Here is an 18,238-nt window from a genome sequence, read left to right on the forward strand (position 1 = left end):
TAGATGGCACGCGGTGGAAACAACTCAGGGGGCACCAGGATTTGAACCTAGGACCTCTTGATCTGCAGTCAAATGCTCTACCACTGAGCTATACCCCCACAGGCAAAGAAATGGAGATGAGGTGGAAGCACAAGCTACTTTTATACACGCTCTGCGGCTACTCTTTATGCAGCATCCAGCTCTTAGGCGAAAATAAGAAGTGGACTGACGGCCAAGCCAGGTCTGACCTGAAGGGGCACTTGTGAGTATTTCTGTATGACAGAGAGCAACACCATGTCATGTGGGGTCCCTGGTGGTCTAGTGGTCAGGATTTGGCGCTCTCACCGCCACGGCCCGGGTTCGATTCCCGGTCAGGGAATTCCAGGGGTCTTCTTGGGTCCTTCTTTTTTTTGTGTGTTTTCCTGCACCTCCCATTGTGAGCCTTTTTGTTAGCTTCTGACCTCTGGGACCTGGACGAGGTCCTCGCAGCATTCCCAGTGTGGTTGTGCCCTCAGCTTGCTTCTCACTCTTTGGTTTTTCACTCACCGGCCACTCAAATGAGCAACAGGGCATTTTCAAGAGAGCTGCACGACAGCACGGACCACTGACATCCACTTGCATGGGAGAACACAGCGCATTCACCACGCAGACGAAGGGTCCTGTCTGGCCTGTCACGAGAAGGCAGAGTGAGTCACGATCATCTTTCATTGACGGCACGACTCATCACGTTCACGTCTGGGAGGGTGGTGGGCTTCTATGCGTCAAAAAGACTACGCCCAACGTGGGGCTCGAACCCACGACCCTGAGATTAAGAGTCTCATGCTCTACCGACTGAGCTAGCCGGGCCACGACACAACAAAAGACTGACCCCCGGACCGGCTACTTTCGGATCCGCCGCTTTTCTGAGAAGGGCCTTCTGACTCCAAACCCCATAAAGCACAGCTGTACCGTTGCCTTCGCTGTCTCTGTGGCGCAATTGGTTAGCGCGCTCGGCTGTTAACTGAGAGGTTGGTGGTTCAAGCCCACCCGGGGACGCGCTCTCCTTTTCCTCTCTGATTTGGAGCAGACGATCTCTCCATGAGTCTCCTTTTACTCTCGTAACAATAGCACAAGATGAGCTCGGATGATCTCGGAAGGAAATAACAAAGAAGTTTGCTTCCGGTGTACACGGCAGGAGAAACCCATGGTGGAAAGAGCCTCTGGCACAACTCAGATAGCTGCTCATGGTCCGAGACCGTCGCGCCCTTTCACATTGCCAGCACTCACGTTAAACAACGGAGACCAGCAAGGAATGCCGTATCGACGGCAAGAAGCACAGCCTAGATGGCACGCGGTGGAAACAACTCAGGGGGCACCAGGATTTGAACCTAGGACCTCTTGATCTGCAGTCAAATGCTCTACCACTGAGCTATACCCCCACAGGCAAAGAAATGGAGATGAGGTGGAAGCACAAGCTACTTTGATACACGCTCTGCGGCTACTCTTTATGCAGCATCCAGCTCTTAGGCGAAAATAAGAAGTGGACTGACGGCCAAGCCAGGTCTGACCTGAAGGGGCACTTGTGAGTATTTCTGTATGACAGAGAGCAACACCATGTCATGTGGGGTCCCTGGTGGTCTAGTGGTCAGGATTTGGCGCTCTCACCGCCACGGCCCGGGTTCGATTCCCGGTCAGGGAATTCCAGGGGTCTTCTTGGGTCCTTCTTTTTTTTGTGTGTTTTCCTGCACCTCCCATTGTGAGCCTTTTTGTTAGCTTCTGACCTCTGGGACCTGGACGAGGTCCTCGCAGCATTCCCAGTGTGGTTGTGCCCTCAGCTTGCTTCTCACTCTTTGGTTTTTCACTCACCGGCCACTCAAATGAGCAACAGGGCATTTTCAAGAGAGCTGCACGACAGCACGGACCACTGACATCCACTTGCATGGGAGAACACAGCGCATTCACCACGCAGACGAAGGGTCCTGTCTGGCCTGTCACGAGAAGGCAGAGTGAGTCACGATCATCTTTCATTGACGGCACGACTCATCACGTTCACGTCTGGGAGGGTGGTGGGCTTCTATGCGTCAAAAAGACCACGCCCAACGTGGGGCTCGAACCCACGACCCTGACATTAAGAGTCTCATGCTCTACCGACTGAGCTAGCCGGGCCACGACACAACAAAAGACTGACCCCCGGACCGGCTACTTTCGGATCCGCCGCTTTTCTGAGAAGGGCCTTCTGACTCCAAACCCCATAAAGCACAGCTGTACCGTTGCCTTCGCTGTCTCTGTGGCGCAATTGGTTAGCGCGCTCGGCTGTTAACCGAGAGGTTGGTGGTTCAAGCCCACCCGGGGACGTGCTCTCCTTTTCCTCTCTGATTTGGAGCAGACGATCTCTCCATGAGTCTCCTTTTACTCTCGTAACAATAGCACAAGATGAGCTCGGATGATCTCGGAAGGAAATAACAAAGAAGTTTGCTTCCGGTGTACACGGCAGGAGAAACCCATGGTGGAAAGAGCCTCTGGCACAACTCAGATAGCTGCTCATGGTCCGAGACCGTCGCGCCCTTTCACATTGCCAGCACTCACGTTAAACAACGGAGACCAGCAAGGAATGCCGTATCGACGGCAAGAAGCACAGCCTAGATGGCACGCGGTGGAAACAACTCAGGGGGCACCAGGATTTGAACCTAGGACCTCTTGATCTGCAGTCAAATGCTCTACCACTGAGCTATACCCCCACAGGCAAAGAAATGGAGATGAGGTGGAAGCACAAGCTACTTTGATACACGCTCTGCGGCTACTCTTTATGCAGCATCCAGCTCTTAGGCGAAAATAAGAAGTGGACTGACGGCCAAGCCAGGTCTGACCTGAAGGGGCACTTGTGAGTATTTCTGTATGACAGAGAGCAACACCATGTCATGTGGGGTCCCTGGTGATCTAGTGGTCAGGATTTGGCGCTCTCACCGCCACGGCCCGGGTTCGATTCCCGGTCAGGGAATTCCAGGGGTCTTCTTGGGTCCTTTTTTTTGTGTGTTTTCCTGCACCTCCCATTGTGAGCCTTTTTGTTAGCTTCTGACCTCTGGGACCTGGACGAGGTCCTCGCAGCATTCCCAGTGTGGTTGTGCCCTCAGCTTGCTTCTCACTCTTTGGTTTTTCACTCACCGGCCACTCAAATGAGCAACAGGGCATTTTCAAGAGAGCTGCACGACAGCACGGACCACTGACATCCACTTGCATGGGAGGGCCTTCTGACTCCAAACCCCATAAAGCACAGCTGTACCGTTGCCTTTGCTGTCTCTGTGGCGCAATTGGTTAGCGCGCTCGGCTGTTAACCGAGAGGTTGGTGGTTCAAGCCCACCTGGGGATGCGCTCTCCTTTTCCTCTCTGATTTGGAGCAGACGATCTCTCCATGAGTCTCCTTTTACTCTCGTAACAATAGCACAAGATGAGCTCGGATGATCTCGGAAGGAAATAACAAAGAAGTTTGCTTCCCGTGTACACGGCAGGAGAAACCCATGGTGGAAAGAGCCTCTGGCACAACTCAGATAGCTGCTCATGGTCCGAGACCGTCGCGCCCTTTCACATTGCCAGCACTCACGTTAAACAACGGAGACCAGCAAGGAATGCCGTATCGACGGCAAGAAGCACAGCCTAGATGGCACGCGGTGGAAACAACTCAGGGGGCACCAGGATTTGAACCTAGGACCTCTTGATCTGCAGTCAAATGCTCTACCACTGAGCTATACCCCCACAGGCAAAGAAATGGAGATGAGGTGGAAGCACAAGCTACTTTGATACACGCTCTGCGGCTACTCTTTATGCAGCATCCAGCTCTTAGGCGAAAATAAGAAGTGGACTGACGGCCAAGCCAGGTCTGACCTGAAGGGGCACTTGTGAGTATTTCTGTATGACAGAGAGCAACACCATGTCATGTGGGGTCCCTGGTGGTCTAGTGGTCAGGATTTGGCGCTCTCACCGCCACGGCCCGGGTTCGATTCCCGGTCAGGGAATTCCAGGGGTCTTCTTGGGTCCTTCTTTTTTTTGTGTGTTTTCCTGCACCTCCCATTGTGAGCCTTTTTGTTAGCTTCTGACCTCTGGGACCTGGACGAGGTCCTCGCAGCATTCCCAGTGTGGTTGTGCCCTCAGCTTGCTTCTCACTCTTTGGTTTTTCACTCACCGGCCACTCAAATGAGCAACAGGGCATTTTCAAGAGAGCTGCACGACAGCACGGACCACTGACATTCACTTGCATGGGAGAACACAGCGCATTCACCACGCAGACGAAGGGTCCTGTCTGGCCTGTCACGAGAAGGCAGAGTGAGTCACGATCATCTTTCATTGACGGCACGACTCATCACGTTCACGTCTGGGAGGGTGGTGGGCTTCTATGCGTCAAAAAGACCACGCCCAACGTGGGGCTCGAACCCACGACCCTGAGATTAAGAGTCTCATGCTCTACCGACTGAGCTAGCCGGGCCACGACACAACAAAAGACTGACCCCCGGACCGGCTACTTTCGGATCCGCCGCTTTTCTGAGAAGGGCCTTCTGACTCCAAACCCCATAAAGCACAGCTGTACCGTTGCCTTCGCTGTCTCTGTGGCGCAATTGGTTAGCGTGCTCGGCTGTTAACCGAGAGGTTGGTGGTTCAAGCCCACCCGGGGACGCGCTCTCCTTTTCCTCTCTGATTTGGAGCAGACGATCTCTCCATGAGTCTCCTTTTACTCTCGTAACAATAGCACAAGATGAGCTCGGATGATCTCGGAAGGAAATAACAAAGAAGTTTGCTTCCGGTGTACACGGCAGGAGAAACCCATGGTGGAAAGAGCCTCTGGCACAACTCAGATAGCTGCTCATGGTCCGAGACCGTCGCGCCCTTTCACATTGCCAGCACTCACGTTAAACAACGGAGACCAGCAAGGAATGCCGTATCGACGGCAAGAAGCACAGCCTAGATGGCACGCGGTGGAAACAACTCAGGGGGCACCAGGATTTGAACCTAGGACCTCTTGATCTGCAGTCAAATGCTCTACCACTGAGCTATACCCCCACAGGCAAAGAAATGGAGATGAGGTGGAAGCACAAGCTACTTTGATACACGCTCTGCGGCTACTCTTTATGCAGCATCCAGCTCTTAGGCGAAAATAAGAAGTGGACTGACGGCCAAGCCAGGTCTGACCTGAAGGGGCACTTGTGAGTATTTCTGTATGACAGAGAGCAACACCATGTCATGTGGGGTCCCTGGTGGTCTAGTGGTCAGGATTTGGCGCTCTCACCGCCACGGCCCGGGTTCGATTCCCGGTCAGGGAATTCCAGGGGTCTTCTTGGGTCCTTCTTTTTTTTGTGTGTTTTCCTGCACCTCCCATTGTGAGCCTTTTTGTTAGCTTCTGACCTCTGGGACCTGGACGAGGTCCTCGCAGCATTCCCAGTGTGGTTGTGCCCTCAGCTTGCTTCTCACTCTTTGGTTTTTCACTCACCGGCCACTCAAATGAGCAACAGGGCATTTTCAAGAGAGCTGCACGACAGCACGGACCACTGACATCCACTTGCATGGGAGAACACAGCGCATTCACCACGCAGACGAAGGGTCCTGTCTGGCCTGTCACGAGAAGGCAGAGTGAGTCACGATCATCTTTCATTGACGGCACGACTCATCACGTTCACGTCTGGGAGGGTGGTGGGCTTCTATGCGTCAAAAAGACTACGCCCAACGTGGGGCTCGAACCCACGACCCTGAGATTAAGAGTCTCATGCTCTACCGACTGAGCTAGCCGGGCCACGACACAACAAAAGACTGACCCCCGGACCGGCTACTTTCGGATCCGCCGCTTTTCTGAGAAGGGCCTTCTGACTCCAAACCCCATAAAGCACAGCTGTACCGTTGCCTTCGCTGTCTCTGTGGCGCAATTGGTTAGCGCGCTCGGCTGTTAACTGAGAGGTTGGTGGTTCAAGCCCACCCGGGGACGCGCTCTCCTTTTCCTCTCTGATTTGGAGCAGACGATCTCTCCATGAGTCTCCTTTTACTCTCGTAACAATAGCACAAGATGAGCTCGGATGATCTCGGAAGGAAATAACAAAGAAGTTTGCTTCCGGTGTACACGGCAGGAGAAACCCATGGTGGAAAGAGCCTCTGGCACAACTCAGATAGCTGCTCATGGTCCGAGACCGTCGCGCCCTTTCACATTGCCAGCACTCACGTTAAACAACGGAGACCAGCAAGGAATGCCGTATCGACGGCAAGAAGCACAGCCTAGATGGCACGCGGTGGAAACAACTCAGGGGGCACCAGGATTTGAACCTAGGACCTCTTGATCTGCAGTCAAATGCTCTACCACTGAGCTATACCCCCACAGGCAAAGAAATGGAGATGAGGTGGAAGCACAAGCTACTTTGATACACGCTCTGCGGCTACTCTTTATGCAGCATCCAGCTCTTAGGCGAAAATAAGAAGTGGACTGACGGCCAAGCCAGGTCTGACCTGAAGGGGCACTTGTGAGTATTTCTGTATGACAGAGAGCAACACCATGTCATGTGGGGTCCCTGGTGGTCTAGTGGTCAGGATTTGGCGCTCTCACCGCCACGGCCCGGGTTCGATTCCCGGTCAGGGAATTCCAGGGGTCTTCTTGGGTCCTTCTTTTTTTTGTGTGTTTTCCTGCACCTCCCATTGTGAGCCTTTTTGTTAGCTTCTGACCTCTGGGACCTGGACGAGGTCCTCGCAGCATTCCCAGTGTGGTTGTGCCCTCAGCTTGCTTCTCACTCTTTGGTTTTTCACTCACCGGCCACTCAAATGAGCAACAGGGCATTTTCAAGAGAGCTGCACGACAGCACGGACCACTGACATCCACTTGCATGGGAGAACACAGCGCATTCACCACGCAGACGAAGGGTCCTGTCTGGCCTGTCACGAGAAGGCAGAGTGAGTCACGATCATCTTTCATTGACGGCACGACTCATCACGTTCACGTCTGGGAGGGTGGTGGGCTTCTATGCGTCAAAAAGACTACGCCCAACGTGGGGCTCGAACCCACGACCCTGAGATTAAGAGTCTCATGCTCTACCGACTGAGCTAGCCGGGCCACGACACAACAAAAGACTGACCCCCGGACCGGCTACTTTCGGATCCGCCGCTTTTCTGAGAAGGGCCTTCTGACTCCAAACCCCATAAAGCACAGCAGTACCGTTGCCTTCGCTGTCACTGTGGCGCAATTGGTTAGCGTGCTCGGCTGTTAACCGAGAGGTTGGTGGTTCAAGCCCACCCGGGGACGCGCTCTCCTTTTCCTCTCTGATTTGGAGCAGACGATCTCTCCATGAGTCTCCTTTTACTCTCGTAACAATAGCACAAGATGAGCTCGAATGATCTCGGAAGGAAATAACAAAGAAGTTTGCTTCCCGTGTACACGGCAGGAGAAACCCATGGTGGAAAGAGCCTCTGGCACAACTCAGATAGCTGCTCATGGTCCGAGACCGTCGCGCCCTTTCACATTGCCAGCACTCACGTTAAACAACGGAGACCAGCAAGGAATGCCGTATCGACGGCAAGAAGCACAGCCTAGATGGCACGCGGTGGAAACAACTCAGGGGGCACCAGGATTTGAACCTAGGACCTCTTGATCTGCAGTCAAATGCTCTACCACTGAGCTATACCCCCACAGGCAAAGAAATGGAGATGAGGTGGAAGCACAAGCTACTTTGATACACGCTCTGCGGCTACTCTTTATGCAGCATCCAGCTCTTAGGCGAAAATAAGAAGTGGACTGACGGCCAAGCCAGGTCTGACCTGAAGGGGCACTTGTGAGTATTTCTGTATGACAGAGAGCAACACCATGTCATGTGGGGTCCCTGGTGGTCTAGTGGTCAGGATTTGGCGCTCTCACCGCCACGGCCCGGGTTCGATTCCCGGTCAGGGAATTCCAGGGGTCTTCTTGGGTCCTTCTTTTTTTTGTGTGTTTTCCTGCACCTCCCATTGTGAGCCTTTTTGTTAGCTTCTGACCTCTGGGACCTGGACGAGGTCCTCGCAGCATTCCCAGTGTGGTTGTGCCCTCAGCTTGCTTCTCACTCTTTGGTTTTTCACTCACCGGCCACTCAAATGAGCAACAGGGCATTTTCAAGAGAGCTGCACGACAGCACGGACCACTGACATCCACTTGCATGGGAGAACACAGCGCATTCACCACGCAGACGAAGGGTCCTGTCTGGCCTGTCACGAGAAGGCAGAGTGAGTCACGATCATCTTTCATTGACGGCACGACTCATCACGTTCACGTCTGGGAGGGTGGTGGGCTTCTATGCGTCAAAAAGACTACGCCCAACGTGGGGCTCGAACCCACGACCCTGAGATTAAGAGTCTCATGCTCTACCGACTGAGCTAGCCGGGCCACGACACAACAAAAGACTGACCCCCGGACCGGCTACTTTCGGATCCGCCGCTTTTCTGAGAAGGGCCTTCTGACTCCAAACCCCATAAAGCACAGCTGTACCGTTGCCTTCGCTGTCTCTGTGGCGCAATTGGTTAGTGCGCTCGGCTGTTAACTGAGAGGTTGGTGGTTCAAGCCCACCCGGGGACGCGCTCTCCTTTTCCTCTCTGATTTGGAGCAGACGATCTCTCCATGAGTCTCCTTTTACTCTCGTAACAATAGCACAAGATGAGCTCGGATGATCTCGGAAGGAAATAACAAAGAAGTTTGCTTCCGGTGTACACGGCAGGAGAAACCCATGGTGGAAAGAGCCTCTGGCACAACTCAGATAGCTGCTCATGGTCCGAGACCGTCGCGCCCTTTCACATTGCCAGCACTCACGTTAAACAACGGAGACCAGCAAGGAATGCCGTATCGACGGCAAGAAGCACAGCCTAGATGGCACGCGGTGGAAACAACTCAGGGGGCACCAGGATTTGAACCTAGGACCTCTTGATCTGCAGTCAAATGCTCTACCACTGAGCTATACCCCCACAGGCAAAGAAATGGAGATGAGGTGGAAGCACAAGCTACTTTGATACACGCTCTGCGGCTACTCTTTATGCAGCATCCAGCTCTTAGGCGAAAATAAGAAGTGGACTGACGGCCAAGCCAGGTCTGACCTGAAGGGGCACTTGTGAGTATTTCTGTATGACAGAGAGCAACACCATGTCATGTGGGGTCCCTGGTGGTCTAGTGGTCAGGATTTGGCGCTCTCACCGCCACGGCCCGGGTTCGATTCCCGGTCAGGGAATTCCAGGGGTCTTCTTGGGTCCTTCTTTTTTTTGTGTGTTTTCCTGCACCTCCCATTGTGAGCCTTTTTGTTAGCTTCTGACCTCTGGGACCTGGACGAGGTCCTCGCAGCATTCCCAGTGTGGTTGTGCCCTCAGCTTGCTTCTCACTCTTTGGTTTTTCACTCACCGGCCACTCAAATGAGCAACAGGGCATTTTCAAGAGAGCTGCACGACAGCACGGACCACTGACATCCACTTGCATGGGAGAACACAGCGCATTCACCACGCAGACGAAGGGTCCTGTCTGGCCTGTCACGAGAAGGCAGAGTGAGTCACGATCATCTTTCATTGACGGCACGACTCATCACGTTCACGTCTGGGAGGGTGGTGGGCTTCTATGCGTCAAAAAGACTACGCCCAACGTGGGGCTCGAACCCACGACCCTGAGATTAAGAGTCTCATGCTCTACCGACTGAGCTAGCCGGGCCACGACACAACAAAAGACTGACCCCCGGACCGGCTACTTTCGGATCCGCCGCTTTTCTGAGAAGGGCCTTCTGACTCCAAACCCCATAAAGCACAGCAGTACCGTTGCCTTCGCTGTCACTGTGGCGCAATTGGTTAGCGTGCTCGGCTGTTAACCGAGAGGTTGGTGGTTCAAGCCCACCCGGGGACGCGCTCTCCTTTTCCTCTCTGATTTGGAGCAGACGATCTCTCCATGAGTCTCCTTTTACTCTCGTAACAATAGCACAAGATGAGCTCGAATGATCTCGGAAGGAAATAACAAAGAAGTTTGCTTCCCGTGTACACGGCAGGAGAAACCCATGGTGGAAAGAGCCTCTGGCACAACTCAGATAGCTGCTCATGGTCCGAGACCGTCGCGCCCTTTCACATTGCCAGCACTCACGTTAAACAACGGAGACCAGCAAGGAATGCCGTATCGACGGCAAGAAGCACAGCCTAGATGGCACGCGGTGGAAACAACTCAGGGGGCACCAGGATTTGAACCTAGGACCTCTTGATCTGCAGTCAAATGCTCTACCACTGAGCTATACCCCCACAGGCAAAGAAATGGAGATGAGGTGGAAGCACAAGCTACTTTGATACACGCTCTGCGGCTACTCTTTATGCAGCATCCAGCTCTTAGGCGAAAATAAGAAGTGGACTGACGGCCAAGCCAGGTCTGACCTGAAGGGGCACTTGTGAGTATTTCTGTATGACAGAGAGCAACACCATGTCATGTGGGGTCCCTGGTGGTCTAGTGGTCAGGATTTGGCGCTCTCACCGCCACGGCCCGGGTTCGATTCCCGGTCAGGGAATTCCAGGGGTCTTCTTGGGTCCTTCTTTTTTTTGTGTGTTTTCCTGCACCTCCCATTGTGAGCCTTTTTGTTAGCTTCTGACCTCTGGGACCTGGACGAGGTCCTCGCAGCATTCCCAGTGTGGTTGTGCCCTCAGCTTGCTTCTCACTCTTTGGTTTTTCACTCACCGGCCACTCAAATGAGCAACAGGGCATTTTCAAGAGAGCTGCACGACAGCACGGACCACTGACATCCACTTGCATGGGAGAACACAGCGCATTCACCACGCAGACGAAGGGTCCTGTCTGGCCTGTCACGAGAAGGCAGAGTGAGTCACGATCATCTTTCATTGACGGCACGACTCATCACGTTCACGTCTGGGAGGGTGGTGGGCTTCTATGCGTCAAAAAGACTACGCCCAACGTGGGGCTCGAACCCACGACCCTGAGATTAAGAGTCTCATGCTCTACCGACTGAGCTAGCCGGGCCACGACACAACAAAAGACTGACCCCCGGACCGGCTACTTTCGGATCCGCCGCTTTTCTGAGAAGGGCCTTCTGACTCCAAACCCCATAAAGCACAGCAGTACCGTTGCCTTCGCTGTCACTGTGGCGCAATTGGTTAGCGTGCTCGGCTGTTAACCGAGAGGTTGGTGGTTCAAGCCCACCCGGGGACGCGCTCTCCTTTTCCTCTCTGATTTGGAGCAGACGATCTCTCCATGAGTCTCCTTTTACTCTCGTAACAATAGCACAAGATGAGCTCGAATGATCTCGGAAGGAAATAACAAAGAAGTTTGCTTCCCGTGTACACGGCAGGAGAAACCCATGGTGGAAAGAGCCTCTGGCACAACTCAGATAGCTGCTCATGGTCCGAGACCGTCGCGCCCTTTCACATTGCCAGCACTCACGTTAAACAACGGAGACCAGCAAGGAATGCCGTATCGACGGCAAGAAGCACAGCCTAGATGGCACGCGGTGGAAACAACTCAGGGGGCACCAGGATTTGAACCTAGGACCTCTTGATCTGCAGTCAAATGCTCTACCACTGAGCTATACCCCCACAGGCAAAGAAATGGAGATGAGGTGGAAGCACAAGCTACTTTGATACACGCTCTGCGGCTACTCTTTATGCAGCATCCAGCTCTTAGGCGAAAATAAGAAGTGGACTGACGGCCAAGCCAGGTCTGACCTGAAGGGGCACTTGTGAGTATTTCTGTATGACAGAGAGCAACACCATGTCATGTGGGGTCCCTGGTGGTCTAGTGGTCAGGATTTGGCGCTCTCACCGCCACGGCCCGGGTTCGATTCCCGGTCAGGGAATTCCAGGGGTCTTCTTGGGTCCTTCTTTTTTTTGTGTGTTTTCCTGCACCTCCCATTGTGAGCCTTTTTGTTAGCTTCTGACCTCTGGGACCTGGACGAGGTCCTCGCAGCATTCCCAGTGTGGTTGTGCCCTCAGCTTGCTTCTCACTCTTTGGTTTTTCACTCACCGGCCACTCAAATGAGCAACAGGGCATTTTCAAGAGAGCTGCACGACAGCACGGACCACTGACATCCACTTGCATGGGAGAACACAGCGCATTCACCACGCAGACGAAGGGTCCTGTCTGGCCTGTCACGAGAAGGCAGAGTGAGTCACGATCATCTTTCATTGACGGCACGACTCATCACGTTCACGTCTGGGAGGGTGGTGGGCTTCTATGCGTCAAAAAGACTACGCCCAACGTGGGGCTCGAACCCACGACCCTGAGATTAAGAGTCTCATGCTCTACCGACTGAGCTAGCCGGGCCACGACACAACAAAAGACTGACCCCCGGACCGGCTACTTTCGGATCCGCCGCTTTTCTGAGAAGGGCCTTCTGACTCCAAACCCCATAAAGCACAGCTGTACCGTTGCCTTCGCTGTCTCTGTGGCGCAATTGGTTAGCGCGCTCGGCTGTTAACTGAGAGGTTGGTGGTTCAAGCCCACCCGGGGACGCGCTCTCCTTTTCCTCTCTGATTTGGAGCAGACGATCTCTCCATGAGTCTCCTTTTACTCTCGTAACAATAGCACAAGATGAGCTCGGATGATCTCGGAAGGAAATAACAAAGAAGTTTGCTTCCGGTGTACACGGCAGGAGAAACCCATGGTGGAAAGAGCCTCTGGCACAACTCAGATAGCTGCTCATGGTCCGAGACCGTCGCGCCCTTTCACATTGCCAGCACTCACGTTAAACAACGGAGACCAGCAAGGAATGCCGTATCGACGGCAAGAAGCACAGCCTAGATGGCACGCGGTGGAAACAACTCAGGGGGCACCAGGATTTGAACCTAGGACCTCTTGATCTGCAGTCAAATGCTCTACCACTGAGCTATACCCCCACAGGCAAAGAAATGGAGATGAGGTGGAAGCACAAGCTACTTTGATACACGCTCTGCGGCTACTCTTTATGCAGCATCCAGCTCTTAGGCGAAAATAAGAAGTGGACTGACGGCCAAGCCAGGTCTGACCTGAAGGGGCACTTGTGAGTATTTCTGTATGACAGAGAGCAACACCATGTCATGTGGGGTCCCTGGTGGTCTAGTGGTCAGGATTTGGCGCTCTCACCGCCACGGCCCGGGTTCGATTCCCGGTCAGGGAATTCCAGGGGTCTTCTTGGGTCCTTCTTTTTTTTGTGTGTTTTCCTGCACCTCCCATTGTGAGCCTTTTTGTTAGCTTCTGACCTCTGGGACCTGGACGAGGTCCTCGCAGCATTCCCAGTGTGGTTGTGCCCTCAGCTTGCTTCTCACTCTTTGGTTTTTCACTCACCGGCCACTCAAATGAGCAACAGGGCATTTTCAAGAGAGCTGCACGACAGCACGGACCACTGACATCCACTTGCATGGGAGAACACAGCGCATTCACCACGCAGACGAAGGGTCCTGTCTGGCCTGTCACGAGAAGGCAGAGTGAGTCACGATCATCTTTCATTGACGGCACGACTCATCACGTTCACGTCTGGGAGGGTGGTGGGCTTCTATGCGTCAAAAAGACTACGCCCAACGTGGGGCTCGAACCCACGACCCTGAGATTAAGAGTCTCATGCTCTACCGACTGAGCTAGCCGGGCCACGACACAACAAAAGACTGACCCCCGGACCGGCTACTTTCGGATCCGCCGCTTTTCTGAGAAGGGCCTTCTGACTCCAAACCCCATAAAGCACAGCAGTACCGTTGCCTTCGCTGTCACTGTGGCGCAATTGGTTAGCGTGCTCGGCTGTTAACCGAGAGGTTGGTGGTTCAAGCCCACCTGGGGACGCGCTCTCCTTTTCCTCTCTGATTTGGAGCAGACGATCTCTCCATGAGTCTCCTTTTACTCTCGTAACAATAGCACAAGATGAGCTCGAATGATCTCGGAAGGAAATAACAAAGAAGTTTGCTTCCCGTGTACACGGCAGGAGAAACCCATGGTGGAAAGAGCCTCTGGCACAACTCAGATAGCTGCTCATGGTCCGAGACCGTCGCGCCCTTTCACATTGCCAGCACTCACGTTAAACAACGGAGACCAGCAAGGAATGCCGTATCGACGGCAAGAAGCACAGCCTAGATGGCACGCGGTGGAAACAACTCAGGGGGCACCAGGATTTGAACCTAGGACCTCTTGATCTGCAGTCAAATGCTCTACCACTGAGCTATACCCCCACAGGCAAAGAAATGGAGATGAGGTGGAAGCACAAGCTACTTTGATACACGCTCTGCGGCTACTCTTTATGCAGCATCCAGCTCTTAGGCGAAAATAAGAAGTGGACTGACGGCCAAGCCAGGTCTGACCTGAAGGGGCACTTGTGAGTATTTCTGTATGACAGAGAGCAACACCATGTCATGTGGGGTCCCTGGTGGTCTAGTGGTCAGGATTTGGCGCTCTCACCGCCACGGCCCGGGTTCGATTCCCGGTCAGGGAATTCCAGGGGTCTTCTTGGGTCCTTCTTTTTTTTGTGTGTTTTCCTGCACCTCCCATTGTGAGCCTTTTTGTTAGCTTCTGACCTCTGGGACCTGGACGAGGTCCTCGCAGCATTCCCAGTGTGGTTGTGCCCTCAGCTTGCTTCTCACTCTTTGGTTTTTCACTCACCGGCCACTCAAATGAGCAACAGGGCATTTTCAAGAGAGCTGCACGACAGCACGGACCACTGACATCCACTTGCATGGGAGAACACAGCGCATTCACCACGCAGACGAAGGGTCCTGTCTGGCCTGTCACGAGAAGGCAGAGTGAGTCACGATCATCTTTCATTGACGGCACGACTCATCACGTTCACGTCTGGGAGGGTGGTGGGCTTCTATGCGTCAAAAAGACCACGCCCAACATGGGGCTCGAACCCACGACCCTGAGATTAAGAGTCTCATGCTCTACCGACTGAGCTAGCCGGGCCACGACACAACAAAAGACTGACCCCCGGACCGGCTACTTTCGGATCCGCCGCTTTTCTGAGAAGGGCCTTCTGACTCCAAACCCCATAAAGCACAGCTGTACCGTTGCCTTCGCTGTCTCTGTGGCGCAATTGGTTAGCGCGCTCGGCTGTTAACCGAGAGGTTGGTGGTTCAAGCCCACCCGGGGACGCGCTCTCCTTTTCCTCTCTGATTTGGAGCAGACGATCTCTCCATGAGTCTCCTTTTACTCTCGTAACAATAGCACAAGATGAGCTCGGATGATCTCGGAAGGAAATAACAAAGAAGTTTGCTTCCGGTGTACACGGCAGGAGAAACCCATGGTGGAAAGAGCCTCTGGCACAACTCAGATAGCTGCTCATGGTCCGAGACCGTCGCGCCCTTTCACATTGCCAGCACTCACGTTAAACAACGGAGACCAGCAAGGAATGCCGTATCGACGGCAAGAAGCACAGCCTAGATGGCACGCGGTGGAAACAACTCAGGGGGCACCAGGATTTGAACCTAGGACCTCTTGATCTGCAGTCAAATGCTCTACCACTGAGCTATACCCCCACAGGCAAAGAAATGGAGATGAGGTGGAAGCACAAGCTACTTTGATACACGCTCTGCGGCTACTCTTTATGCAGCATCCAGCTCTTAGGCGAAAATAAGAAGTGGACTGACGGCCAAGCCAGGTCTGACCTGAAGGGGCACTTGTGAGTATTTCTGTATGACAGAGAGCAACACCATGTCATGTGGGGTCCCTGGTGGTCTAGTGGTCAGGATTTGGCGCTCTCACCGCCACGGCCCGGGTTCGATTCCCGGTCAGGGAATTCCAGGGGTCTTCTTGGGTCCTTCTTTTTTTTGTGTGTTTTCCTGCACCTCCCATTGTGAGCCTTTTTGTTAGCTTCTGACCTCTGGGACCTGGACGAGGTCCTCGCAGCATTCCCAGTGTGGTTGTGCCCTCAGCTTGCTTCTCACTCTTTGGTTTTTCACTCACCGGCCACTCAAATGAGCAACAGGGCATTTTCAAGAGAGCTGCACGACAGCACGGACCACTGACATCCACTTGCATGGGAGAACACAGCGCATTCACCACGCAGACGAAGGGTCCTGTCTGGCCTGTCACGAGAAGGCAGAGTGAGTCACGATCATCTTTCATTGACGGCACGACTCATCACGTTCACGTCTGGGAGGGTGGTGGGCTTCTATGCGTCAAAAAGACTACGCCCAACGTGGGGCTCGAACCCACGACCCTGAGATTAAGAGTCTCATGCTCTACCGACTGAGCTAGCCGGGCCACGACACAACAAAAGACTGACCCCCGGACCGGCTACTTTCGGATCCGCCGCTTTTCTGAGAAGGGCCTTCTGACTCCAAACCCCATAAAGCACAGCAGTACCGTTGCCTTCGCTGTCACTGTGGCGCAATTGGTTAGCGTGCTCGGCTGTTAACCGAGAGGTTGGTGGTTCAAGCCCACCCGGGGACGCGCTCTCCTTTTCCTCTCTGATTTGGAGCAGACGATCTCTCCATGAGTCTCCTTTTACTCTCGTAACAATAGCACAAGATGAGCTCGGATGATCTCGGAAGGAAATAACAAAGAAGTTTGCTTCCCGTGTACACGGCAGGAGAAACCCATGGTGGAAAGAGCCTCTGGCACAACTCAGATAGCTGCTCATGGTCCGAGACCGTCGCGCCCTTTCACATTGCCAGCACTCACGTTAAACAACGGAGACCAGCAAGGAATGCCGTATCGACGGCAAGAAGCACAGCCTAGATGGCACGCGGTGGAAACAACTCAGGGGGCACCAGGATTTGAACCTAGGACCTCTTGATCTGCAGTCAAATGCTCTACCACTGAGCTATACCCCCACAGGCAAAGAAATGGAGATGAGGTGGAAGCACAAGCTACTTTGATACACGCTCTGCGGCTACTCTTTATGCAGCATCCAGCTCTTAGGCGAAAATAAGAAGTGGACTGACGGCCAAGCCAGGTCTGACCTGAAGGGGCACTTGTGAGTATTTCTGTATGACAGAGAGCAACACCATGTCATGTGGGGTCCCTGGTGGTCTAGTGGTCAGGATTTGGCGCTCTCACCGCCACGGCCCGGGTTCGATTCCCGGTCAGGGAATTCCAGGGGTCTTCTTGGGTCCTTCTTTTTTTTGTGTGTTTTCCTGCACCTCCCATTGTGAGCCTTTTTGTTAGCTTCTGACCTCTGGGACCTGGACGAGGTCCTCGCAGCATTCCCAGTGTGGTTGTGCCCTCAGCTTGCTTCTCACTCTTTGGTTTTTCACTCACCGGCCACTCAAATGAGCAACAGGGCATTTTCAAGAGAGCTGCACGACAGCACGGACCACTGACATCCACTTGCATGGGAGAACACAGCGCATTCACCACGCAGACGAAGGGTCCTGTCTGGCCTGTCACGAGAAGGCAGAGTGAGTCACGATCATCTTTCATTGACGGCACGACTCATCACGTTCACGTCTGGGAGGGTGGTGGGCTTCTATGCGTCAAAAAGACTACGCCCAACGTGGGGCTCGAACCCACGACCCTGAGATTAAGAGTCTCATGCAACATATATTTGAAGAAATAGACTTTATCCCCTTTGACTTATTAGTTAAAAGACATGGGATTAACAAGAATAGATTTTTAGAATATCAACAAGTTAAATCTATAGTAAAAAGGAAATTCAAGTCTACTCAAATCAAATTACAAATACCACCAAGGGTGGCAGAATTCCTTAATCTCAAAACCCCCAAATTACTGTCTAAAATATACAGGACACTTTCTAAAATGGATGATTCAATATCCCTTCCTATTGCAAAATGGGAGGCAGATTTATCAATCAGCTGGAACCACAATTTCTGGTCTAAGACATGCTTAAAAACCTTTGAACTGATTAGAAGTCCCAATTTACAATTAATACAATACAAAATCCTGCATAGAGTGCACTATACAGGGCATCGGATGTTCAGGATGGGTTTTACATCTTCTAACAACTGCTCACACTGTCAAGGGGATACACCTGACAATTACATCCATGCTCTTTGGTTCTGTCCACCTGTTCAGATGTTTTGGCGCAGGATTTGTGAGGACTTATCAAAGTGTCTGAAATGTACCATTCCAGCCTCTCCTTCAGTCTGCTTGTTGGGTGACTTAGATGGTGTCACTACCGAGATTAACACAACCCACATGGCTTTCACCGCTTTATGCATTGCTAAGAAGACTGTCCTCATGAACTGGAAAAATAAAAATAACCTTAATATCAACCAATATAGAGAGAGTTTGCTGGACCATATTAGTCTTGATACAGCTTCTGCCGCCACATTAGACCAATCTCTCTGGGCTCCTTTGATCAGCTCCATCACCTAGTGGCGGTGGGGGGTCGCAGGTTTGTCCCGCTTCGGT

At 53.0% G+C, this 18,238-nt stretch overlaps 53 non-coding genes across 53 annotated transcripts; 27 read left to right on the top strand and 26 right to left on the bottom strand.

Moving 5' to 3' along the window:
- Positions 1-26: 26 nt before the first annotated feature.
- Positions 27-98, bottom strand: trnac-gca (transfer RNA cysteine (anticodon GCA)). Its single transcript has one exon. It is a non-coding gene; the product is annotated as a tRNA-Cys (tRNA).
- Positions 99-286: 188 nt separating this feature from the next.
- On the top strand, positions 287-358 carry trnae-cuc (transfer RNA glutamic acid (anticodon CUC)). The gene has a single exon. It is a non-coding gene; the product is annotated as a tRNA-Glu (tRNA).
- A 394-nt stretch (positions 359-752) lies between these two features.
- On the bottom strand, positions 753-825 carry trnak-cuu (transfer RNA lysine (anticodon CUU)). Its single transcript has one exon. It is a non-coding gene; the product is annotated as a tRNA-Lys (tRNA).
- A 115-nt stretch (positions 826-940) lies between these two features.
- On the top strand, positions 941-1,014 carry trnan-guu (transfer RNA asparagine (anticodon GUU)). The gene has a single exon. It is a non-coding gene; the product is annotated as a tRNA-Asn (tRNA).
- Positions 1,015-1,325: 311 nt separating this feature from the next.
- On the bottom strand, positions 1,326-1,397 carry trnac-gca (transfer RNA cysteine (anticodon GCA)). Its single transcript has one exon. It is a non-coding gene; the product is annotated as a tRNA-Cys (tRNA).
- Positions 1,398-1,585: 188 nt separating this feature from the next.
- Positions 1,586-1,657, top strand: trnae-cuc (transfer RNA glutamic acid (anticodon CUC)). Its single transcript has one exon. It is a non-coding gene; the product is annotated as a tRNA-Glu (tRNA).
- A 394-nt stretch (positions 1,658-2,051) lies between these two features.
- Positions 2,052-2,124, bottom strand: trnak-cuu (transfer RNA lysine (anticodon CUU)). Its single transcript has one exon. It is a non-coding gene; the product is annotated as a tRNA-Lys (tRNA).
- Positions 2,125-2,239: 115 nt separating this feature from the next.
- trnan-guu (transfer RNA asparagine (anticodon GUU)) lies at positions 2,240-2,313 on the top strand. The gene has a single exon. It is a non-coding gene; the product is annotated as a tRNA-Asn (tRNA).
- A 311-nt stretch (positions 2,314-2,624) lies between these two features.
- On the bottom strand, positions 2,625-2,696 carry trnac-gca (transfer RNA cysteine (anticodon GCA)). Its single transcript has one exon. It is a non-coding gene; the product is annotated as a tRNA-Cys (tRNA).
- A 188-nt stretch (positions 2,697-2,884) lies between these two features.
- On the top strand, positions 2,885-2,956 carry trnae-cuc (transfer RNA glutamic acid (anticodon CUC)). Its single transcript has one exon. It is a non-coding gene; the product is annotated as a tRNA-Glu (tRNA).
- A 295-nt stretch (positions 2,957-3,251) lies between these two features.
- On the top strand, positions 3,252-3,325 carry trnan-guu (transfer RNA asparagine (anticodon GUU)). The gene has a single exon. It is a non-coding gene; the product is annotated as a tRNA-Asn (tRNA).
- Positions 3,326-3,636: 311 nt separating this feature from the next.
- trnac-gca (transfer RNA cysteine (anticodon GCA)) lies at positions 3,637-3,708 on the bottom strand. Its single transcript has one exon. It is a non-coding gene; the product is annotated as a tRNA-Cys (tRNA).
- A 188-nt stretch (positions 3,709-3,896) lies between these two features.
- trnae-cuc (transfer RNA glutamic acid (anticodon CUC)) lies at positions 3,897-3,968 on the top strand. The gene has a single exon. It is a non-coding gene; the product is annotated as a tRNA-Glu (tRNA).
- A 394-nt stretch (positions 3,969-4,362) lies between these two features.
- On the bottom strand, positions 4,363-4,435 carry trnak-cuu (transfer RNA lysine (anticodon CUU)). The gene has a single exon. It is a non-coding gene; the product is annotated as a tRNA-Lys (tRNA).
- Positions 4,436-4,550: 115 nt separating this feature from the next.
- Positions 4,551-4,624, top strand: trnan-guu (transfer RNA asparagine (anticodon GUU)). Its single transcript has one exon. It is a non-coding gene; the product is annotated as a tRNA-Asn (tRNA).
- A 311-nt stretch (positions 4,625-4,935) lies between these two features.
- trnac-gca (transfer RNA cysteine (anticodon GCA)) lies at positions 4,936-5,007 on the bottom strand. Its single transcript has one exon. It is a non-coding gene; the product is annotated as a tRNA-Cys (tRNA).
- Positions 5,008-5,195: 188 nt separating this feature from the next.
- trnae-cuc (transfer RNA glutamic acid (anticodon CUC)) lies at positions 5,196-5,267 on the top strand. The gene has a single exon. It is a non-coding gene; the product is annotated as a tRNA-Glu (tRNA).
- Positions 5,268-5,661: 394 nt separating this feature from the next.
- trnak-cuu (transfer RNA lysine (anticodon CUU)) lies at positions 5,662-5,734 on the bottom strand. The gene has a single exon. It is a non-coding gene; the product is annotated as a tRNA-Lys (tRNA).
- Positions 5,735-5,849: 115 nt separating this feature from the next.
- Positions 5,850-5,923, top strand: trnan-guu (transfer RNA asparagine (anticodon GUU)). The gene has a single exon. It is a non-coding gene; the product is annotated as a tRNA-Asn (tRNA).
- A 311-nt stretch (positions 5,924-6,234) lies between these two features.
- On the bottom strand, positions 6,235-6,306 carry trnac-gca (transfer RNA cysteine (anticodon GCA)). The gene has a single exon. It is a non-coding gene; the product is annotated as a tRNA-Cys (tRNA).
- Positions 6,307-6,494: 188 nt separating this feature from the next.
- trnae-cuc (transfer RNA glutamic acid (anticodon CUC)) lies at positions 6,495-6,566 on the top strand. Its single transcript has one exon. It is a non-coding gene; the product is annotated as a tRNA-Glu (tRNA).
- Positions 6,567-6,960: 394 nt separating this feature from the next.
- Positions 6,961-7,033, bottom strand: trnak-cuu (transfer RNA lysine (anticodon CUU)). Its single transcript has one exon. It is a non-coding gene; the product is annotated as a tRNA-Lys (tRNA).
- Positions 7,034-7,148: 115 nt separating this feature from the next.
- On the top strand, positions 7,149-7,222 carry trnan-guu (transfer RNA asparagine (anticodon GUU)). The gene has a single exon. It is a non-coding gene; the product is annotated as a tRNA-Asn (tRNA).
- Positions 7,223-7,533: 311 nt separating this feature from the next.
- Positions 7,534-7,605, bottom strand: trnac-gca (transfer RNA cysteine (anticodon GCA)). The gene has a single exon. It is a non-coding gene; the product is annotated as a tRNA-Cys (tRNA).
- Positions 7,606-7,793: 188 nt separating this feature from the next.
- On the top strand, positions 7,794-7,865 carry trnae-cuc (transfer RNA glutamic acid (anticodon CUC)). The gene has a single exon. It is a non-coding gene; the product is annotated as a tRNA-Glu (tRNA).
- A 394-nt stretch (positions 7,866-8,259) lies between these two features.
- Positions 8,260-8,332, bottom strand: trnak-cuu (transfer RNA lysine (anticodon CUU)). Its single transcript has one exon. It is a non-coding gene; the product is annotated as a tRNA-Lys (tRNA).
- A 115-nt stretch (positions 8,333-8,447) lies between these two features.
- trnan-guu (transfer RNA asparagine (anticodon GUU)) lies at positions 8,448-8,521 on the top strand. Its single transcript has one exon. It is a non-coding gene; the product is annotated as a tRNA-Asn (tRNA).
- Positions 8,522-8,832: 311 nt separating this feature from the next.
- On the bottom strand, positions 8,833-8,904 carry trnac-gca (transfer RNA cysteine (anticodon GCA)). The gene has a single exon. It is a non-coding gene; the product is annotated as a tRNA-Cys (tRNA).
- A 188-nt stretch (positions 8,905-9,092) lies between these two features.
- Positions 9,093-9,164, top strand: trnae-cuc (transfer RNA glutamic acid (anticodon CUC)). Its single transcript has one exon. It is a non-coding gene; the product is annotated as a tRNA-Glu (tRNA).
- A 394-nt stretch (positions 9,165-9,558) lies between these two features.
- On the bottom strand, positions 9,559-9,631 carry trnak-cuu (transfer RNA lysine (anticodon CUU)). The gene has a single exon. It is a non-coding gene; the product is annotated as a tRNA-Lys (tRNA).
- A 115-nt stretch (positions 9,632-9,746) lies between these two features.
- On the top strand, positions 9,747-9,820 carry trnan-guu (transfer RNA asparagine (anticodon GUU)). The gene has a single exon. It is a non-coding gene; the product is annotated as a tRNA-Asn (tRNA).
- A 311-nt stretch (positions 9,821-10,131) lies between these two features.
- On the bottom strand, positions 10,132-10,203 carry trnac-gca (transfer RNA cysteine (anticodon GCA)). Its single transcript has one exon. It is a non-coding gene; the product is annotated as a tRNA-Cys (tRNA).
- A 188-nt stretch (positions 10,204-10,391) lies between these two features.
- Positions 10,392-10,463, top strand: trnae-cuc (transfer RNA glutamic acid (anticodon CUC)). Its single transcript has one exon. It is a non-coding gene; the product is annotated as a tRNA-Glu (tRNA).
- A 394-nt stretch (positions 10,464-10,857) lies between these two features.
- On the bottom strand, positions 10,858-10,930 carry trnak-cuu (transfer RNA lysine (anticodon CUU)). Its single transcript has one exon. It is a non-coding gene; the product is annotated as a tRNA-Lys (tRNA).
- Positions 10,931-11,045: 115 nt separating this feature from the next.
- Positions 11,046-11,119, top strand: trnan-guu (transfer RNA asparagine (anticodon GUU)). The gene has a single exon. It is a non-coding gene; the product is annotated as a tRNA-Asn (tRNA).
- Positions 11,120-11,430: 311 nt separating this feature from the next.
- Positions 11,431-11,502, bottom strand: trnac-gca (transfer RNA cysteine (anticodon GCA)). Its single transcript has one exon. It is a non-coding gene; the product is annotated as a tRNA-Cys (tRNA).
- Positions 11,503-11,690: 188 nt separating this feature from the next.
- trnae-cuc (transfer RNA glutamic acid (anticodon CUC)) lies at positions 11,691-11,762 on the top strand. The gene has a single exon. It is a non-coding gene; the product is annotated as a tRNA-Glu (tRNA).
- A 394-nt stretch (positions 11,763-12,156) lies between these two features.
- trnak-cuu (transfer RNA lysine (anticodon CUU)) lies at positions 12,157-12,229 on the bottom strand. Its single transcript has one exon. It is a non-coding gene; the product is annotated as a tRNA-Lys (tRNA).
- A 115-nt stretch (positions 12,230-12,344) lies between these two features.
- Positions 12,345-12,418, top strand: trnan-guu (transfer RNA asparagine (anticodon GUU)). Its single transcript has one exon. It is a non-coding gene; the product is annotated as a tRNA-Asn (tRNA).
- A 311-nt stretch (positions 12,419-12,729) lies between these two features.
- trnac-gca (transfer RNA cysteine (anticodon GCA)) lies at positions 12,730-12,801 on the bottom strand. The gene has a single exon. It is a non-coding gene; the product is annotated as a tRNA-Cys (tRNA).
- Positions 12,802-12,989: 188 nt separating this feature from the next.
- trnae-cuc (transfer RNA glutamic acid (anticodon CUC)) lies at positions 12,990-13,061 on the top strand. Its single transcript has one exon. It is a non-coding gene; the product is annotated as a tRNA-Glu (tRNA).
- Positions 13,062-13,455: 394 nt separating this feature from the next.
- Positions 13,456-13,528, bottom strand: trnak-cuu (transfer RNA lysine (anticodon CUU)). Its single transcript has one exon. It is a non-coding gene; the product is annotated as a tRNA-Lys (tRNA).
- A 115-nt stretch (positions 13,529-13,643) lies between these two features.
- On the top strand, positions 13,644-13,717 carry trnan-guu (transfer RNA asparagine (anticodon GUU)). The gene has a single exon. It is a non-coding gene; the product is annotated as a tRNA-Asn (tRNA).
- A 311-nt stretch (positions 13,718-14,028) lies between these two features.
- On the bottom strand, positions 14,029-14,100 carry trnac-gca (transfer RNA cysteine (anticodon GCA)). Its single transcript has one exon. It is a non-coding gene; the product is annotated as a tRNA-Cys (tRNA).
- A 188-nt stretch (positions 14,101-14,288) lies between these two features.
- Positions 14,289-14,360, top strand: trnae-cuc (transfer RNA glutamic acid (anticodon CUC)). Its single transcript has one exon. It is a non-coding gene; the product is annotated as a tRNA-Glu (tRNA).
- A 394-nt stretch (positions 14,361-14,754) lies between these two features.
- Positions 14,755-14,827, bottom strand: trnak-cuu (transfer RNA lysine (anticodon CUU)). Its single transcript has one exon. It is a non-coding gene; the product is annotated as a tRNA-Lys (tRNA).
- Positions 14,828-14,942: 115 nt separating this feature from the next.
- trnan-guu (transfer RNA asparagine (anticodon GUU)) lies at positions 14,943-15,016 on the top strand. Its single transcript has one exon. It is a non-coding gene; the product is annotated as a tRNA-Asn (tRNA).
- A 311-nt stretch (positions 15,017-15,327) lies between these two features.
- trnac-gca (transfer RNA cysteine (anticodon GCA)) lies at positions 15,328-15,399 on the bottom strand. Its single transcript has one exon. It is a non-coding gene; the product is annotated as a tRNA-Cys (tRNA).
- A 188-nt stretch (positions 15,400-15,587) lies between these two features.
- On the top strand, positions 15,588-15,659 carry trnae-cuc (transfer RNA glutamic acid (anticodon CUC)). Its single transcript has one exon. It is a non-coding gene; the product is annotated as a tRNA-Glu (tRNA).
- A 394-nt stretch (positions 15,660-16,053) lies between these two features.
- Positions 16,054-16,126, bottom strand: trnak-cuu (transfer RNA lysine (anticodon CUU)). The gene has a single exon. It is a non-coding gene; the product is annotated as a tRNA-Lys (tRNA).
- A 115-nt stretch (positions 16,127-16,241) lies between these two features.
- On the top strand, positions 16,242-16,315 carry trnan-guu (transfer RNA asparagine (anticodon GUU)). Its single transcript has one exon. It is a non-coding gene; the product is annotated as a tRNA-Asn (tRNA).
- A 311-nt stretch (positions 16,316-16,626) lies between these two features.
- trnac-gca (transfer RNA cysteine (anticodon GCA)) lies at positions 16,627-16,698 on the bottom strand. Its single transcript has one exon. It is a non-coding gene; the product is annotated as a tRNA-Cys (tRNA).
- Positions 16,699-16,886: 188 nt separating this feature from the next.
- trnae-cuc (transfer RNA glutamic acid (anticodon CUC)) lies at positions 16,887-16,958 on the top strand. The gene has a single exon. It is a non-coding gene; the product is annotated as a tRNA-Glu (tRNA).
- The last annotated feature ends 1,280 nt before the right edge of the window (positions 16,959-18,238 follow it).

Source organism: Paramormyrops kingsleyae, chromosome 18 (genome assembly GCF_048594095.1).
Source record: "Paramormyrops kingsleyae isolate MSU_618 chromosome 18, PKINGS_0.4, whole genome shotgun sequence".
Lineage (NCBI taxonomy): Eukaryota > Metazoa > Chordata > Actinopteri > Osteoglossiformes > Mormyridae > Paramormyrops > Paramormyrops kingsleyae.